Source organism: Arachis hypogaea, chromosome 18 (assembly GCF_003086295.3).
Source record: "Arachis hypogaea cultivar Tifrunner chromosome 18, arahy.Tifrunner.gnm2.J5K5, whole genome shotgun sequence".
NCBI lineage: Eukaryota > Viridiplantae > Streptophyta > Magnoliopsida > Fabales > Fabaceae > Arachis > Arachis hypogaea.
The window spans coordinates 102,843,944-102,845,210 of NC_092053.1; the positions used below are offsets into that span (position 1 = coordinate 102,843,944).

A 1,267-nucleotide genomic window follows, 5' to 3' on the forward strand; every position below is an offset into this window, starting at 1 on the left:
CCACCATTATTAAAGCCTTGTTGAGGCTTTTGTTGATCCTTCCATGAGAAATTTGTATGATTCCTCCATGAGGGATTATAGGTGTTTCCATAGGGTTCACCCATGTAATTCACCTCTGCTATTGCAGGGTTCTCAGGATCATAAGCTTCTTCTTCAGAAGATGCCTCTTTAGTACTGTTGGATGATTCCTTCAATCCATTCAGACTCTGAGAAATTATATTGACTTGCTGAGTCAATATTTTATTCTGAGTCAATATGGCATTCAGAGTATCAATTCCAAGAACTCCCTTCCTCATAGGCGTCCCATTATTCACAGGATTCCTTTCAGAAGTGTACATGAACTGGTTATTTGCAACCATGTCAATGAGTTCTTGAGCTTCTTCAGGCGTTTTCTTTATGTGAATGGATCCACCTGCAGAATGGTCCAATGACATCTTTGATAATTCAGACAGACCATCATAGAATATATCCAGGATGGTCCATTCTGAAAGCATGTCAGAAGGACACTTTTTAGTCAGTTCCTTGTATCTCTCCCAAGCTTCATAGAGGGATTCACCTTCTTTCTGTTTGAAGGTTTGAACATCCACTCTAAGCTTACTAAGCTTTTGAGGAGAAAAGAACTTGGCTAAGAAAGCCGTGACCAGCTTATCCCAAGAGTTCAGGCTATCCTTAGGTTGAGAGTCCAACCATACTCTAGCTCTGTCTCTTACACCAAACGGGAAAAGCATAAGCCTGTAGACCTCGGGATCAACCCCATTGGTCTTAACAATATCACAGATCTGCAAGAATTCAGTTAAGAACTGAAAAGGATCTTCGGATGGAAGTCCATAAAACTTGCAATTCTGTTGCATCAGAGAAACTAATTGAGGTTTCAGCTCAAAATTGTTTGCTCCAATGGAAGGGATTGAGATGCTTCTTCCATGTAAATTGGAATTTGGTGCAGTGAAGTCACCAAGCATCTTCCTTGCATTGTTATTATTTTCGGCCATGTCTCCTTCTTTTTCAAAAATTTCTGTCAGATTTTCTCCAGAGAGTTGTGCTTTGGCTTCCCATAGCTTCCTCTTCAGAGTCCTTTCAGGTTCAGGATCAGCTTCAACAAGAATGTTCTTATCCTTGTTCCTGATCATATGAAAAAGAAGAAAACAAAAGAAAATATAGAATCCTCTATGTCACAGTATAGAGATTCCTTTATGTGAGTATAAGAATAGAAGAATAGAAGAAGAGAAATTCGAACACCAAGAGGAAGAGAGGGTTCGAATTTTGAGAT

General features: G+C 39.5%; 1 non-coding gene across 1 annotated transcript; it reads left to right on the top strand.

Annotated features, from left to right (window-relative positions):
• The first annotated feature begins 488 nt into the window (after positions 1 to 488).
• LOC112774587 (small nucleolar RNA R71) lies at positions 489 to 596 on the top strand. Its single transcript, XR_003189067.1, has one exon. It is a non-coding gene; the product is annotated as a small nucleolar RNA R71 (small nucleolar RNA).
• Positions 597 to 1,267: the final 671 nt, after the last annotated feature.